Source organism: Trichosurus vulpecula, chromosome 1 (genome assembly GCF_011100635.1).
Source record: "Trichosurus vulpecula isolate mTriVul1 chromosome 1, mTriVul1.pri, whole genome shotgun sequence".
NCBI lineage: Eukaryota > Metazoa > Chordata > Mammalia > Diprotodontia > Phalangeridae > Trichosurus > Trichosurus vulpecula.
This window is the reverse complement of record NC_050573.1, coordinates 322,387,151-322,406,244: the sequence shown is the minus strand read 5'-3', so window position 1 is coordinate 322,406,244 and position 19,094 is coordinate 322,387,151. Positions and strand designations below refer to the sequence as shown.

The 19,094-nt window shown below is 37.2% G+C and overlaps 1 pseudogene; it reads right to left on the bottom strand.

Annotated features, from left to right (window-relative positions):
• Window positions 1-17,656: 17,656 nt before the first annotated feature.
• Window positions 17,657-18,544, bottom strand: LOC118858431 (annotated as a pseudogene).
• Between the last annotated feature and the right edge of the window lie 550 nt (window positions 18,545-19,094).

Sequence of the window (19,094 nt, the reverse complement as noted above, 5' to 3'; positions counted from 1 at the left end):
AAGTAAATTAAAGCAATAATTTGTAGCTATTTTGCCCAAATGTAGGCCAATAAATCTGACAATCCAAGTAAAATGGATGAATATATACAAAAATATAAACTGCCCAGATTAACAGAAGAGGAAATAAAATACTATAATAACCCCTTTGCAGAAGAAGGAATTGAACAACCCATCAATGAACTCCCTAGGAAAAAATTCCAAGGGCTACTTGGATTAACAAGTGACTTCTTCCAAACATTTAATGAACAGTTAATTATAATACTATATAAATTATTTGGAAAAATACAGAGAAGGAATGTTACCAAATTCTTTTCATGATACAAATATGATGATGATACCTAAGCTGGGAAGAGCCAAAACAGAGAAAGAAAATTATAGACTAATTTCACTAATGACTACAGATACAAAAATTTTAAATAAAGTATATTAGCAAAGATTACAGCAATTTATCATGAGGAAGATAAAATATGACAAAAAGGACTTATACCAGGAGTAGAAGGCTGGATCAATATTAGGAAAACTATCAGCATAATTGACTATATCTATAACAAAATTAACAGAAATCATATAATTATCTCGATAGAGAAAATGCTCCTTACAAAATACAACACCCATTCCTGTTAAAAACACAAACATAGGAATCAATGGAGTCTTATTTAAAATTATAGGTAGCACACCGTGTGTGGTAAACTAAAAATAAATAAAGAAAAAAAAATGTTAAAAAAAAATTATAGGTAGCAGCATCTATCTAAAAGCATTAGTAAGCATTATATGTAATGAGGATAAGCTACAAGTATTTCCAATAAAATCAAGGTCAAACAAGGATGTCCATTATCACTACTGTTATTCAATATTATACTAGAAATGTTTGCTTTATCAGTAAGAGAAGAAAAAAAAATAGAGCAGGCAATGAGGAAATTAAAGGTATCACTGTTCGCAGATGAAATGATGGTATACTTAGAGAATCCTAGAAAATCAACTAAAAAAAACTACTTGAAATAATTGAAAACTTTAGCAAAGTTGTAGCATCTAAAATAAAACCACATACATCATTGGCATTTCTATATATTACTAACAAAGCCCAGCAGCAAGAAATACAAAGAGAAATTCCAATTAAAGTAACTTTAGATGATATGAAATATTTAGGAGTCTGCCTTCGAAGACACAACCAGGAACTATATAAACGCACTTACAAAATGACTTTTCACACAAGTAAAGTCATATCTAAATAACTGGAAAAATATCAGTAGCTCAAGGGTAGGCTAAGCTAATAAAATAAAAATGACAATTCTACCTAAATTAATTTACTTATTCAGTGCCCTACCAAACTGCCAAAAATTATGTTATAGTACTGGGAAAAAACTAATAATTACATTCACCTGGAAGAATAAAAATTCTATAATATCAAAGAAATTGATGGAAAGAAATTCAAGGGAAGTTGGATTAGATCTAAAACTGTATTAACAAGAAACAATCCTCAAAACTACTTGGTTCTAATTAAGAAATAGAATGGTTGATCAGAGGAAAGGGTTAGATAAACAAGACAGAATAATCAATGACTGTGGTAATCTACTGTTGCATAAACCCAAAGACTCCAGCTTCTGGGTAAAGAACTCATTGTTTGATTAAAAACTGTTGGGAGGGGGGGGCGGAGACAAGATGGCGGCTGGTAAGCACGGACTAGAGTGAGCTCCGTACCCGAGTCCCTCCAAAAACCTATAAAAATGGCTCTGAACCAATTCTAGAACGGCAGAACCCACAGAACAGCAGAGGGAAGCAGGGCTCCAGCCCAGGACAGCCCGGATGGTCTCTGGGTGAGCTCTATTCCACACGGAGATGGGAGCTGGGAGCTGGGAGCTGGGAACGGAGTGGAGCAGAGCCCAGCCTGAGCGGCATGGACGATCCAGACCGGAAGCCGGGCGGAGGGGGCCCTAGCGCCCTGAATACGTGAGCAGTTACCAGACCCCTCAACTCACAAACACCAAAGACTGCAGAGAAGGTTAGTGGGAAAAGCTGCGGGAGTGGAAGGAGTTCCCGGTTCGGCTTCCAGCCCTGGGGGCAGCGGAGGTGGGGCAGCTACAGCTGTTGTTACTTACGGCTCCAGGCCCACCTGGTGGGGGGAATTAAGTGGCGGATCACAGCAGGGGTGCACAGCCTGCCGAAGATCTGAGCCCAGTCTGGACTGGGGGTACTTGGGGAAGGAGGAGTGCGGCTCTGACAGAGCTGGCACCTCCCCCCCAAACGTAGAACATAGAACTCTGTAATCTACAAGCAGTCATACCCCACTGAAAAGCTCAAGAGTCAAGTTAGTTGGTTGGGAATATGGCCAGGCAGCGAAAACGCGCCCAGATTCAGTCTCAGACTTTGGATTCTTTCTTTGGTGACAAAGAAGATCAAAACATACAGCCTAAAGAAGACAGCAAAGTCATAGAGCCTACAACCAAAGCCTCCAAGAAAAACATGAACTGGCCCCAGACCATAGAAGAACTCAAAAAGGATTTGGAAAAGCAAGTTAGAGAAGTAGAGGAAAAATTGGGAAGAGAAATAAGAAGGATGCGAGAAAACCATGAAAAACAAGTCAATGACTTGCTAAAGGAGACCCAAAAAAATACTGAAAAATACACTGAAGAAAAGAACACCTTAAAAAATAGACTAACTCAAATGGCAAAAGAGCTCCAAAAAGACAATGAGGAAAAGAATTCCTTGAAAGGCAGAATTAGCCAAATGGAAAAGGAGGTCGAAAAGACCACTGAAGAAAATACTACTTTAAAAATTAGATTGCAGCAAGTGGAAGCTAGTGACTTTATGAGAAATCAGGATATTATAAAACAGAACCAGAGGAATGAAAAAATGGAAGACAATGTGAAATATCTCCTTGGAAAAACCACTGACCTGGAAAATAGATCCAGGAGAGATAATTTAAAAATTATTGGACTACCTGAAAGCCATGATCAAAAAAAGAGCCTAGATACCATCTTTCAGGAAATTATCAAGGAGAACTGCCCTGATATTCTAGAGCCAGAGGGCAAAATAGAAATTGAAAGAATCCATCGATCGCCTCCGCAAATAGATCCCAAAAAGAAATCTCCTAGGAATATTGTTGCCAAATTCCAGAGCTCCCAGATCAAGGAGAAAATACTGCAAGCAGCCAGAAAGAAACAATTTGAATATTGTGGAAACCCAATCAGAATAACCCAAGACCTGGCAGCTTCTACACTAAGAGATCGAAGGGCGTGGAATGCGATATTCCGGAGGTCAATGGAGCTAGGATTAAAACCTAGAATCACCTACCCAGCAAAACTGAGTATCATGTTCCAAGGCAAAATATGGACTTTCAATAAAATGGAGGACTTTCAAGCTTTCTCAGTGAAAAGACCAGAACTGAATAGAAAATTTGACTTTCAAACACAAGAATCAAGAGAAGCATGAAAAGGTAATCAAGAAACGGAAATTGCAAGGGACTTACTAAAGTTGAACTGTTTTGTTTACATTCCTACATGGAAAGATGATGAGTATGATTCATGAGACCTCAGTATTAGGGTAGTTGAAGGGAATATGCATATATATATGCATATATATATGTTTATGTATATATATAAGTGAATGTGTATGTATGCATGTATCTATGTGTATATGTATGTATGTGTATGTATGTGTATATATATATATATATATATATATATATATATATATGTAAAAGAAAGAGAGCAGACACAGGGTGAGTTGAGGACGAAGGGAAGATAGCTAAAAGAAATAAAATGAAATTAAGGGATGAGAGAGTAACTTACTGAGAGAGGGAGATAGGGAGAGATAGAATGGGGTGGATTATCTCCCATAAAGGTGGCAAGAGGAAGCAGTTCTAGGAGAGGAGGGGAGTGGGCAGGTGAGGGGGGAATGAGTGAACCTTGCTCTCATCAGATTTGGCCTGAGGGGGAATACCATACATACTCAGTTGGGTATCTTACCCCACAGGAAAGAAGAGGGAGGAAGATAAAAAAAAAAAAAATAAAAGGCAGGGGGATGATGGAGTGGAGGGCAGATGGGGGTGGAGGTAATCAAAACAAACACTTTGGAAAGGGGACAGGGTCAAGGAAGAAAATTCAATAAAGCGGGATGGGTTGGGAAGGAGCAAAATGTAGTTAGCCTTTCACAACATGAATATTGTGGAAGGGTTATACATAATAATACATGTGTGGCTTAGGTTGAATTGCTCAACTTCTTAGGGAGGGTGGGTGGGAAGGGAAGAGGGAAGGGAATTTGGAACTCAAAGTTTTAAAATCAGATGTTCAAAAACAAAAAAAGTTTTTGTATGCAACTAAAAAATAAGATACACAGGCAATGGGGCATAGAAATTTATCTTGCCCTACAAGAAAGGAAGGGAAAAGGGGATGAGAGGGGAGGGGGGTGATAGAGGGGAGGGCTGACTGGGGAACAGGGCAACCAGAATATACGCCATCTTGGAGTGGGGGGGGAGGGCAGAAATGGGGAGAAAATTTGTAATTCAAACTGTTGTGAAAATCAATGCTGAAAACCAAATATGTTAAATAAATAAATTGCATTAAAAAAAAAAAAACCTAGTGCCTGGCACATTGTGGGTGCTCCATAAGTTTATTAGTTAATTGATCGCTCTCTACTTTTTTCTTCTCTTGGCCCTAACCTCTTTGGCTTCCTAGAGTAACAAACAACCCCTTCCTTTAACCTTATTCTCCTATTCATGAATTATAAAAGGTCAGTGTTAATGTTTATTTACATAACACACTGTCTTAAAGTACTCAGTAGAATAAAACATGATATTTATTATTCAAAGAAAAAAAAACTGTTGGGAAAATTGGAAAATAATAGGGCAGAAACTAGACATAGATCAAGATCTTACACAATATACCAAGATACACTGTAAATGGATACATGGTTTAGACATGAAGGGTGACACTATAAGGCAGTCAGGAGAGCAAGGAATAGTTTACCTGTCATATCCATGAAGAATGGAAGAATTTATGACCAAACAAGAGCTAAATGAACAACTCTGATTACATTAAATTTAAAAGTTTTTGTATGAACAAAACCAATGCAACCAAGATTAGAAGGGAAGCAGAAAGCTGGAAACACATTTTACAGCTAGTGTCTCAGATAAAAGTCTAATTTCTAAAATAAACAGAGAACTGAGTCAAATTTATAAGAATACAAGTCATTCCCCAATTGATAACGGCCAAAGGATATGAACAGGAAGTATTCAGATGACGAAATTAATGCCCTCTACAATCATATAAAAATTCTCTCAATCACTATGGATTACAGAAATGCAAATCAAAACCACAATATTACACCTATCAGACTGGCAAACTTGACAAAATAGGAACATGATAAATGTTGGAGAAAATGTGGGAAAATTGGAACAATTGTGCATTGTTGCTGGAATTGTGAACTGATTCAACTATTCTGGAGAGCAATTTGGAACCATGCCCAAAGGGCTATAAAACTGTGTATACCATTTGATGCAGCAATACCTCTACTAGGTCTGCTCCAAAAGAGATCACAAAAAGGTACGGACCCACATGTATAAAAATATTTATAGCAGCTCTTTTTGTAGTGGTCAAGAATTGGAAATCAAGAGGATGCCCATTAATTGGAGAATGGCTGAACAAGTTGTGGTATATAAATGTAATAGAATATTATTGTTGCATAAGAAATAATGAGCAGGCAGATTTCAGAAAAACCTGGAAAGACTTGCATGAATTGATGCTTAGTGAAGTGAGCAGAACCAGGATAACATTGTATACAGTAACAATATTTTGCAGTGACTGACATTGATAGACTTAGCACTACTCAGCAATGTATTTATTCAAGACAATTCCAAAAGACTCTTGATGGAAGATGCTATCCATACCAGAGAAAGGATTACATAGCTTGAATGTGGGCATTTTTTGGCTTTGTTTTCTTCTTTCTTTCCCATGTTTTTTTTTTTCTCTTTTGCTCTGATTCTTCTTTTACAACAAGACTAATGTGGAAATATGTTTAATTGGAGTTATAGTTGGTATTATTGGAAATATTATTGAACATGTAAAGCTTATATCAGATTGCATGTCATCTTGGGGAGGGGAAAGGAGAGGGAAGGAGGGAAATTTAGAACTCAAAATCTTATAAGAGGGGTGGAGCCAAGATGGCAGCTGGTAAGCAGAAACTAGTGTGAGCTCTGTACCGAGTCCCTCCAAAAACCTATAAAAAATGGCTATGAACCAATTCTAGAATGGCAGAACCCACAAAACAGCAGAGGGAAGCAGGGTTCCAGCCCAGGACAGCCTGGATGGTCTCTGGGTGAGGTCTATCCCACACGGAGCTGGGAGCTGGAAGCTGGGAACAGAGTGGAGCAGAGCCCAGCCTGAGTGGCATGGACCAACCAGACCAGCAACCGGGCAGAGCATGCCCTAGGGCCCTGAATCAGTGAGCTGCGGCAGTTATGAGACTTCTCAACCCACAAACACCAAAGACTGCGGAGAAGGTTAGTGGGAAAAGCTGCGGGAGTGGAAGGAGTTCCCGGTTCGGCTTCCAGCCCTGGGGGCAGCGGAGGTGGGGCAGCTACAGCTGTTGTTACTTCCTGCTCCAGGCCCACCTGGTGAGAGGAATTAAGTGGCGGATCAGAGCAGGAGTGCACAGCTTGCTGAAGATCTAAGCCCAGTCCGGGTTGGGGGTTGGGGAAGGAGCAGTGCTGGTGTGGCAGAGCTGGCACCTCCCCCCCCAAAAGTGGAACATAGAACTCTCTAGTCTACAAGCAGTCATACCCCACTGAAAAACTCAAAGGTCAAGTTAGTTGGCTGGGAATATGGCCAGGCAGCGAAAACGCACCGAGATTTAGTCTCAGACTTTGCATTCTTTCTTTGCTGACAAAGAAGACCAAAACATACAGCCTAAAGAAGTCAATAAATTGCAAGAGCCTACACCAACAGCCTCCAAGAAAAACATGAACTGGTCCCAGGCCATGGAAGAGCTCAAAAGGATTTGGAAAAGCAAGTTAGAGAAGTAGAGGAAAAATTGGGAAGAGAAATGAGAAGGATGCGAGAAAACCATGAAAAACAAGTCAATGACTTGCTAAAGGACACCCAAAAAAATACCGAAAAATACACTGAAGGAAACAACACCTTAAAAAACAAACTAACTCAAATGGCAAAAGAGCTCCTAAAAACCAATGAGGAGAAGAATGCCTTGGAAGGCAGAATTAGCCAAATAGAAAAGGAGGTCCAAAAGACCACTGAAGAAAATACTACTTTAAAAATTAGATTGGAGCAAGTGGAAGCCAGTGATTTTATGAGAAATCAAGATATTATAAAACAGAACCAAAGGAATAAAAAAATGGAAGATAATGTGAAATATCTCATTGGAAAAACCACTGACCTGGAAAATAGATCCAGGAGAGATAATTTAAAAATTATTGGACTACCTGAAAACCATGATTAAAAAAAGAGCCTAGATATCAACTTTCAATAAATTGTCAAGGAGAACTTCCCTGATATTCTAGAGCCAGAGGGCAAAATAGAAATTGAAAGAATCCATCGATTGCCTCCTCAAATAGATCCCAAAAAGAAATCTCCTAGGAATATTGTCGCCAAATTCCAGAGCTCCCAGATCAAGGAGAAAATACTGCAAGCAACCAGAAAGAAACAATTTGAGTATTGTGGAAACCCAATCAGAATAATCCAAGTTCTGGCAGCTTCTATATTAAGAGATCGAATGGCTTGGAATACGATATTCTGGAGGTCAATGGAGCTAGGATTAAAACCTAGAAACACCTACCCAGCAAAACTGAGTATCATGCTCCAAGGCAAAATATGGATATTCAATAAAATAGAGGACTTTCAAGTTTTCTCAGTGAAAAGACCAGAACTGAATAGAAAATTTGACTTTCAAACACAAGAATCAAGAGAAGCATGAAAAGGTAATCAAGAAAAAGAACAAGAAAAAGAAATTGCCAGGGACTCACTAAAGGTGAACTGTTTTGTTGACATTCCTACATGGAAAGATGATGTGTATGATTCATGAAACCTCAGTATTAGGGTAGCTGAAGGGAATATGCATACATATATGTTTATGTATATATATATGGGTGAATGTGTATGTATGTATATATCTATGTGTGTATGTGTGTGTGTATATGTATATATATACATATATACATATATATATATATATATATATATATATATATATATATATATATAAAGAGAGAGAGAGAGAGAGAGAGAGAGAGAGAGAGGACACAGGGTGAGTTGAAGATGATGGGAAGATATCTAAAAGAAATAAAATCAAATTAAGGGATGAGAGAGGAACATACTGAGAGAGTGAGATAAGGGGAGATAGAATGGGATGGATTATCTCCCATAAAGGTGGGAAGAGGAAGCAGTTCTGTGGGAGGAGGGGAGAGGGCGGATGAGGGGGGAATGAGTGAACATTGCTCTCATCATATTTGGCCTAAGGAGGGAATACCATACATACCCAATTGGGAATCTTACCCCACAGGAAAGAAGAGGGAAGAAGATAAAAAAAATGGGGGAGATGATGGAGGGGAGGGCAGATGGTGGTGGAGGTAGTCAAAAACAAACACTTTGGAAAGGGGACAGGGTCAAGGGAGAAAATTCAATAAAGGGGGATGGGTTGGGAAGGAGCAAAATATAGTTAGTCTTTCACAACATGAGTATTGTGGAAGGGTTATACACAATGATACACATGTGGCCTATGTTGAATTGCTTGACTTCTTAGGGAGGGTGGGTGGGAAGGGAAAAGGGGAGAGAATTTGGAGCTCAAAGGTTTAAAAACAGATGTTCAAAAACAAACAAAAATGTTTTTGCATGCAAGAGGAAAATAAGATACACAGGCAACGGGGTGTAAAAATTTATCTTGCCCTACAAGAAAGAAAGGGAAAAGGGGATGGGAGGGGAGTGGGGTGGCAGAGGGGAGCACTGACTGGGGAACAGGGAAACCATAATATATGCCATCTTGGAGTGGAGGGGGAGGGTAGAAATGGGGAGAAAATTTTTAATCCAAACTCTTGTGAAAATCAATGCTGAAAACTAAATATGTTAAATAAATTTAAAAAAAAATCTTATAAAATGAATGTTTTAAATTAAAAAGAAATTTAAAAAAAAAGAAATCCTATGATTAAATGTAAACTTTCTTAAAATGATGTGGTAAGGAAAGGAGAAAGAAGCCTTTATATTCAGATCAGATTTGAAGCAATGATGTCTTTGATCAGCACTATCATTCAATATTGTATTAGAAAGGATAACTATAGGAATAAGAAAAGAAATTGAAAGAATAAAAATAGGTAATGAGGAAAAACACAATTTTTTGTAGATAACGTTGTAGTATATTTAAAGAACCCCAGAGAATCCACCATAAACCACAATGAAACAATTAACAATTTTAGCAAAATTGAAGAATGTATAGTAAACCAATATAAATTATCAACTTTTTCATATATTACCACAAAATGCAGCAGAAAGCAATAGAAATTGAAATTCCATTTAAAATCATGACAGACAATATAAAATACTAGGGAGTATATCTGCCAAGGAGAATCAAGTATTTATATGATCACAATTGTAAAACGCTTTTCACAGATAAAAGCAGTTCTAAATAATTGAAGAAATATTCGTGTGTAGACAGAACCAATACAATGAAAATGACAGTTCTATTTAATTTACTTAATCATACCAATTGAACTCTCAAATAATTATTTTATAGAGGTACAAAAACAACAATATTCATCTGGAAGAACAATATGTCAAGAATATGAAGGAAATTATCTGTTTTAATGTGACAGAAGGTAGCCTAGCAGTACTAGATTTCACAATGTACTACAAAGCAGTAATCATCAAAACAACCTGGTAATAGCTAAGAAATATATTGGTGGATCAGTGGAGTAGCTTGGATATAAAACTCACAGTAGTAAACGACCGTAGTAATATAGTGTTTGATAAACTCAAAGATTCCAGGTTTTGAGGGGAGAACTCACCATCATACAAAAATTGCTGGGAAAACTGGAGAGGAGTTTAGCAGAAATTAGGAATAGATCAAAATCTGACACCATATAGCAAGATGAGGTCAAAATAAGCATGTTATATAGACATAATGGATAACATCACAAGCAAATTAGGGTAGCATGTAAAAGTTTACCAGTAAGTTCTATGGATTATGGAACATTTTATGACCAAACAAGAGATAGAGGGGATCACAAGAAGTAAAATGGATGATTTTTATTACATAAAATTTAAAAGTTCCTGCACAAAAGAGCAATAACAATGTAGCAAAAATTAAATAGAAAACAGGAAATGGTGGCGGGGGGGAATTATAAGTTTGGTTGTTTATTTTTTTATAAAAATCCCATTTATAAAATATATAGTCAACTGAGCCAAGTTCATGAAGATTAAAGTGATTCCCCAATAGATAAATCATCAAAAATTTGCAATTTTTAGGAGTACAAGCAATTTGTAGGAGAAGAAATCAAAGGTACCTACAATCATATGAAAAAATGGGCCAGAATCACTGTTGAGAGAAATGCAAGTTAAAAAACCTGTGGAGGTATTCGGTTTTTGCCCTTCATAATCAAAGAGGATGAAAACGACATTTTGGGGTCAATGTACACTGTATCCAACTGTGGTTGATCAGAACAATACCAGCTCAGAAGGATCTACCACAGGTTGGGCACAAACAGACTTATGAACATTTGGAATACCTCATACCTATCAGACTGGCTAATATGACAGAAAAGAAAAATGATAAATTCTAGAAGGGATGTGGAAAAATAGAAACACTAATTCACTGCTGGTGGAGTGTTTAAGTAGTCCAACCATTCTAGAGAACAATCTGGAACTGTGCCCAAAAGGCTATAAAATTGTGCTTATCCTTTTACCCAGAAATAACACTATTAGGTTTGTATCCCAAAGAGATCCAAAAACAAAGAGAAAAGGGACTATTCCTAAATAAATACTTTAAGCGAATCTTTTTATGTTGGTAATGAATAGGAAATTGAAAGGATACCTTTAACTTGGGAATGGCGGAACAAATTGTGGTATATGGTTGTAATGGAATACTATTGTGCTTTAAGAAATGATGGGCATGATGGTTTTAGGAAAAAAAAACCAGGAAGATGTATGAAGTGATGCAATGTAAAGTGAACCAGGAGAACATTCTATAAAGCAATAGCAACATTGTAACAAGGCTAAATTGTGAAACACTAAGCTACTATGATCAAGAAAATAATCCAAGAAAATCTCAAAGGACACACAACGAAAATGTTATCAATTTCCAAAGAGATATTTATGATTATCTTTGAGTATAAATTGAAGAATACCTTTTTTTTTTCATTTTCTTTATGGTTCTTTCTTTTTATTTATTTTTTCAACAAGGCTATTAGGGAAGTTTGTTTTGCCTGTCTTCACATGTATAATCAATGCCAACTGCCATACTGAAAGGAGGAATAGAATTTTGTACTTAATTTTTTTAAATGAACATTATAATAAATAAATAGATAAACAAACAAATAAATAAATAAATCTATGTTTTTAATATAAAAATATCCTTACTACTTATTTTATCTAAGATAATATAAGAAGTCCTTGGCTCATCACTTAATGCTTTCAGGCTGCAAATTACATTTGTTAATCTTTATACAACATAACTTCTTTCCATAAATGTTGTTGTCAAATCACACTTTTGTCTGTTTTACAAACTGGACATCTAACATTCAGTACATTTGATATATTGCTCTTCAGATATCCCATTTATATTTCTTTATTTCACTCTGTCAACTTATCTGTTATATCCTTCATGACACCTTCTTTGATTGTACCTAGTTTTAATTATTCTCTTTCCTTAAATTTTCCAGCAGCATTTTATCTGGACCTCTCCTTTGCAATCACCACATTTTACATCATCCCAATATATGCATGTGTTAGGGCATACCCTACCCCAATAAAACACCACTAATACAACCAAAAGGCTATAACCTCCCTGTGATCAAGTTCATTTTTTTGTCATTACGTTCTTAATGAATAGAACAGATCTTTATATATAGTAAATAGTACATTTCAATAAACTGGGTTTTTCTCAGAAACATAAAGAAAAAGTCAAATATTTAGGCACTTATCACAGTTATTGCCAGTCCCATGGTAGGTGCTTAATAAATATTTATTGATTGACTAATTTTATTTTTTACTAGAACCCTTATAATTAGCAGGGTACTACACAGAAGTACTTGATGGACAATATAATTAGAAAGAAGGCTACTGTGATTGAAGTTAGATATAACTTATTCATGTTCATTCCTGTGTAAATATGCTAGAACTTAGTGAAGAGGTTCATCTCTGTTTCCATGAAAGAATGCTTATATATTGTAATATACCACTTACTTTATTTTATTATAATCTTACTAATGGAGTTATAACAGATGATGTTAGTACCTGGGGACAAACAGCACTGAACTGGGACTTGGAAAATAACACAAATGAGGTCCTTATAACAATTTTGCAATTTGTGAAAATGCCACAAGAATTGATTCACCAAAGTTTAGAGGAAAGGTTAAATTATTTATAAGTCAATTCTACTCTTCTGTAGAAGTTCATAGGTGAAGATATATATTCTCTTTAAATTTCAGTGATTCATTTCATAGAGTAAGATGCCTTGTTTCAGTTAAAGTGAAAGTTAACCTAAAAAGTATTTTCATGACATAGATCCCCAAATAAATTGTAGTCAATTTTTGTGCATTACCTAGCTCATTAGTGGGGTGTATGGGGAAGTGCTAGAGAGCTGAAGAACTAGAGAATTAGCAACTCTGGTGTGAAGGCTTGCTCCACCTCTTTCAGGGCTGCTCCTCTACCTTTGGTACTTACTAGTCACCCTAGTATCACCTGACACACTATAATGGCAAGCAAAATAGGACTTTTTGTTGTCTTTTGTTTTGGAGTGCTTCTCAGCACTAAGGTTATCAAGTGCCTTTGACTGAATCTTGCCTTTGTTTGTAGGAAGGCCCACACCCTTTTGCTAGTTAGGTCAGTAGAGATATAAAACCCTTGAGAGTTGTGAAGCACTCTGACCCTGAAGAAATGTATATATAATCTGAGGTTAGCATTTTGTTTGGGGGCTCACTCATTGGAAAAGTTTAGGTATGGAGACTCTGGGTAGCCATTAAGGAGCCCCCTGGCTTTGAAAAACCCAGATATTGGTGCTTCTCTCTCTGGCAAGTATGTATGTATAGTTTTGTTCAGACAGATAGAAGCCTGTCTGTCGATTTGGGGTATTTGCTCTGTTTATTTTTTCTCTGTTTGTAATTTCTGTTTGTATTTGCTCTGAAGTCCAGGGTGCTTGCTTTCCCCCCTGAACTAAGTAAATGATGTATGTATATTTAATTAAAGTAAGACTGTTAACCCCTTAATGTTGTTTTCCTTAGAAAAGCAGATCAAAGAACCGATGCTAGCAGCCCTCCTGTGCGCTGGTGTTGTTGGTCTTGTTGTTGGCTTTACACAGCCACAGTTGCTGCAAGCAAAATTGTTGTTACACACAGCAATAAACTACAGCATGTACAGTGACAAAACCTCAGTAAAACCATCTCATCATGTGGGTTGAAGGAGGTTGAGGGTGACTGACAGGCCTCAGTCCCATTGGTGAGTTAGGGGAATGTTTACGCCAAGGGGGTGAAGACTTCCCCCCAGTGGAATGGGTGGATAAGAACAATTTATTCCAATCACCATGAAGATGGCTGAAGTGGGTGCTGTAAGGTGCTTAGATTTCAAAGACACCAAGGTCATCCACTGCATCCCAGGCCATTGCCAGTCACCTTGCTTTTTATCTTGACACTGGACTTTGATGACTCTAAAAGAGAGAGTGAAGCTGACAAATTTGTGCAATTCTGTCTCACTCAAATCCAATTTACACAAGTTTAGACATCTCCCCATGACATCATGGGTCCTCCTGGAAAATGAAGGATGAACAACAACAGTGCATTATCAACAGTCCCATTATAATCATCAATTATCATTATCAATACAATTTTGAGTGCCTGATAAGTTATGAGAGAATTTCACTAAAAAGAAAAAAAATGCCTTCCCCTAGTGTGGAAAACAATTCAGTGTATTAAAAAAGTCACAGTTTATCTACATTTATCAATATATTTATATTTATATTTATCTATACATCTACTTCTTTCTATGATGCAAATTTTATTGTTCCTTTTCTGAAATCATTTTAACAGGAAAGCTTAAATTAGACTGCATATATTTGATCAGAGAATCATGCAATCTCATCTTCTTTCCATCTTTCAATATCAAATATTTAGAAATGATAAACATGGAGTTGTTTATAGACAGATAATTTCATATAAAGTATTCACTTTGGGGCCTGTAAAATGCCTGAGCCTTTGAATTTCACAGTAATTGAATTGCATAGTAAATAGTCTTAAGAAATCTCTTTAATTATGAGGTAAAGAAAGCTATGCTTAAGGAGGTTATGCAGTTGTCTAAGTTCACACTGGAATTAATAAGTAGGTGAACTCACATACACTGACTCACTGTTCAGGGTCCTTTCTGCTAAAGAACACACCTTTTAATTGCATTAGAAAAATCATACAATTTTTAGTGATGATAAATTTAAGGAGTGGCTGTTTTTGAAGCTTTTTTCATGTGATCTGAAGTAGTTATAAAGTGTTAGCTGAAATTTAAATAAAACACAGAACACTATTTTGCATATCACACTGAATAAGTGAGTTGATATTTTGATGAAGTGGATATGTTGTTGATGGCACAAGGATGTACAATTGTTAAAAAATACATGAAACTGTCAGATAACCATATAAAATAAACTATATAACACTCTTGTAAAAAAAAATGAGATTAAGCCATTCACTGGGAAAAAGTGACAAATTGTACCCATATGCTAAAAAGAGTAGTGTCATTTTTCTTAAGTACTGGTAACTTTATTTAAATTTGAGTCTTTCATAAAGTAGAAGGTAATCTTCCTCTCATTTTGAGGATTTGTAAAATCTAAAAGAGGAGTTAAATATTTTTGTTTGCCAAACTGAAAAGAACAATAAAATTCATGCCAAATTCTGGATAGTGTCTTCTCTTTAAATTTGAAGCCATGAGATATAAATGGACTCATCTTGGCTCCCACTTCAGTACCACCAGCTGTCTGGGAAACCTCAGCATTATCCACCTGTTCCAAGGCTATCATTTCTCTCTAAACCTGCAACACCTTTGTCAGCATTTGTGGGTTCACTCTTAGAGCTCTTTCTTCAGACTGTTTTTTAAAATATCTCATATCAGTGTCAATTTAGCTGTCTTCCTAAACATATCAAAATAATGAGCAAATCAAAATTCAAAATAATGTAAATAATTTGCATTTTGTAAATTTATTATGTTTTTGTCAGAGAGCAATCAGTTAAAAAGAATACCTTCTGACATATTTTGATATTATTATGCAAATTTTTTATCTGAAAGCCAATTATTCATCATTTTATTGTATTACATTGACTGATTATAATGAATATGTTAAAATTATATGAATGCAAAATAATAATAAAATATTTCAAAGGATTGAAATTGCCAAAGTAGTAAGCATAATATAATATGAATCCCATATTCATAGTGAAAACATTATGCATTTTGAAATTATTTATCTTAACTTTTAATGAAGTAGGTTTAATTCATTTCATCCCCCCCCCAAAAAAAATCACTTGTTAAAATGGAAAAGTACTATTCAGACAAAGTGAGCAGAATTAGTATTAATGAAATATTAACAAAACAAAATACCATTCCATAGGGCTAGGAAAGAAGAGATAACTGGGCATGATAAATGCTTTGAAATTATGTTATCATATCATCCACCAACCAGAAAAAAAAAGGCAAAAAAGTATCAATAAGGAATTTATGTATAATCTCTTCCTAATATGAAAATTTAGGAATATTTTATTTACTGCATTATAAATACAAACTACTTAACAATTAACTTTATAGGAATTCCTGGCTCTGCTCCACACTACCCAAATTTAGGCACAATCATAATTATCTTTGTTCAGTATTCTCATAAATAAAATGACAGTTTTGGATTAAGTAATCTTTCAGGTCTTTTGCAGTTTAGGACTCAATGAAAGCTTGGGGTTAGTTCTCATATCTAAATGATATATTTTATGCATATATGTGCCTATGTCTATAGATATATAATATATATATACATATATATATATACACATACATACATATATATATATATATATATATATATATATATATATATACATATACTCAGAAATACAATTAACATATACCAGGTTTTTTTAACAAAGATACTAATTAAACCATTTATATACCTAAGTCAACTAATTTATATTTCAGTACTTCAATCCATCTATCAATGTATCTCTATCATTTCAGCTCAACTCTTTCCTTTCGAATCCATGACTTCTCATAAATTTTCCAAAGAGGTGTTACTCAATACATTGCAAATTGGTTTTCTGGATTGTTTCTTTATGTTTTTTTTGTCTTTTTCCTAGCTTTTAAAGTGAATTTCTACTTCTGAGGCCCACGGGCTCTATCCTAATCTTCTTCTGCCAGGAAATGGGGACCTGGTTGCTGTCTTTGTTTTCTGTGGCCTCTGGTTTTGTCAGCTAGAGGGTATATAATGCTGCTGCTCACCTGGTGCTGAGCTGGAGCTGGGTGGTGTACATAGGTTGAAGCCTGGTGATATTTTTTATGAGTTCCTCTGGGTTACAGTGAAGGTCCTGGTGTGAAGTGTGGTTGAGGGGTGGTCTGGCTGCTGGAAGTCTCCTCCTCCCCTAGGGCTATGCTACTGTACGGTGGTCCCCGAAGTAGTCTGTGTTGTTGTCTGCCACTTCCCTTGGATGTGCCAAAGCACTTTGGGGGTCCTGGTGTTAATGCTTGCTGGCTCCACCACCCTGGGGCTCAGGAACTCTCGCTGGTCTGTTGAGGTGGGGCCTGCTGGGTCACCTCTCTTCCTGTACTAATTTTCTTCTTCCACTGCAAGAGGGGGCCTCCCTAGCTTCCTGAGAGAAAAGGCTACTGAAGCCCCACTTCTGGCTCCTCTATTCCAGAGTTTCTCCCAAGGGAATATTATCTGAGTGAGGAAGGGAGGGAGGAGAGCCATTTTACCTGGTCATCATGGCTCCTGGAAGTTCAAGAAGGCAAGTTTTAAAGCTTTAGACTGTGGACTGCAAGCCTTAGGAGTAGTGGCTCTTGTGGCTGCAGGCTCTGTGCTTCTGTCTCCTGTAGCTCCAAAAGACTCTCATTCTGGGCTGTGAGGCCTGGGAATCGCTGCTGTAGTCAGCACTTCAGCCCTGGGCCTGCTCCTACTCCTGCTCAAGTATGGTTTGGTTTCATGTGCCTAGCACTCTCCCAGCCTGGTTTGCTGGCTGGATTCCTCTGCTGCTCCTCTTCTGGTGTGGTCAGGTGCAGTTCCACACTCCTGGCTATTTCTTAGCCCACAGATCTGCCTTATCGAACATGCGGACTCTCCTGGCTTGGAGATTTGACACGTTCCATCTACAACTGGCTTCTAATTCTCTCAAATCTGCTCAGATTCACTTTTTAGAGGTATGTGACAGAATTTCTTTCTTTTTTTTTAGCAGGCATAGTTCAATTTATTTGTTTATAAAAAACATCTATGTGGTTGCCACAGCAGCTGCCTTGGTCCTCTGGACAGACACTCCAGTGTGAGTCTTCACAAGATGGTCGGTGAATTCCTGATAGGGAGACTTGGTGAACACAGTCTCCTTCCACAGGTCTGGGGTTAGATAGCTTTATGTTTTGGAGATGGCATCAAAGGTAGCTTTAGCAAAGTTGCCCAGAGTGGCAGTACAGCCTCTTGCAGAAGTATAGCAGTCATCAATTCCAGCCATCATCAGGAGTTTCTTAGGCACAGGAGCTGAGACAATGCCAGTACCTCTAGGAGCGGGGATCAGGCGCACCAGAACCGATCCACATCGCCCAGTGACCTTGCAGGGCACTGTGTGAGGCTTGCCAATCTTGTTTCCCCAGTAGCCCCATCTCACAGGAACAATGGACATCTTGGCCAGAATGATAGCACCACGAATAGTTGTGGCCACTTCCTTGGAGCACTTGACACCCAGACCAACATGGCCATTGTAGTCACTGATGGCCACAAAAGCCTTGAACCTAGTATGCCGTCCAGCTCTAGTTTGTTTCTGAACAGGCATGATCTTCAGAACCTCATCCTTCAATGAAGATCTCAGGAAGAAACCTATGATCTCAGACTCCTTGATAGGGAGCGAGAAAAGATAGATCTCTTCCAAAGACTTGATCTTCATGTCCTTGACTAGGTGGCCCAGCTTAGTGACAGGAACCCACTCCTTGTCTTCGGCCTTTCCTCCCCGGGCTCCGCAGCCCCGGCCTCGGCCTCAGCCACGGCCCCGGCCCCAGTCTCGACCTCGGCCCCCACTGCCGAAGCCACCGCAGAAGCCACCCCGATCTCCGACTCCGGGGCCCCTGGGGCCTCCCGCACCTCCTGCAGCACCGGCGTCGTCTGCCATTTGGTGTTCACTAGAAGTAGAAGCATGTGACAGAATTTCTAAGAGAGTGCAAGTAAGTCCCTCCTTTCATAGCTCCATCTTGGCTCCATGCATCTAAATTGTTTTAATAGTGATGCTTTTAATATTTTTCCTTGAGCTGGGGGTTTTGGAATTTGACTATGATATTCCTCTGAATTTTATTTTAAGTGGTGATTGATGGATTTTTTTTTTCTATTTCTACTTCCCTGCCTTGTTCTAATGCTTCAGGACAGTTTTCTTTAATTAGTCCTTGTATTATTGTATGAAGATTCTTTTTGGATCATAAGTTTCAGTTAGTCTGATTATTTTTATATTTTCTCTTCTTGATATATTCTCCAAATATATTGTTTTTATTATGTTTCACTTTCTCTTCTATTTTTTCATTATTCATGTTTTTATAAATTATTTCTTGGTCTCTTATAATTTCACTGGTTTCATTTTGTGCAGTTCTAACTATCAAGATGTCATTTTCCTCCTTAAGAGTCTGGATCTCCTTTTCTAATTGGTCTTGTTTTTCTTGTATTATTCTTAT